Below are 239 nucleotides of genomic sequence, written 5' to 3' on the forward strand. Positions count from 1 at the left end.
ATCCTATCCTATCCTATCCTATCCTATCCTATCCTATCCCATCCCATCCCATCCCATCCTATCCTATCCTATTGTATTCTACTGTGGAAAGTGTGGTGATCACCACATCTGATATTCCGTTTGTAACTTTTCACCCTGCCCGCAAGGACTACTTTCTGTCCCCGGCCACCTCGTCGCGTTTACACATCAATATGATGAGCGGCAAAATGGCGTTTATTGCGTCGTTACATTGATATATA

Source organism: Numida meleagris, chromosome 2, assembly GCF_002078875.1.
Source record: "Numida meleagris isolate 19003 breed g44 Domestic line chromosome 2, NumMel1.0, whole genome shotgun sequence".
Classification (NCBI taxonomy): Eukaryota; Metazoa; Chordata; class Aves; order Galliformes; family Numididae; genus Numida; species Numida meleagris.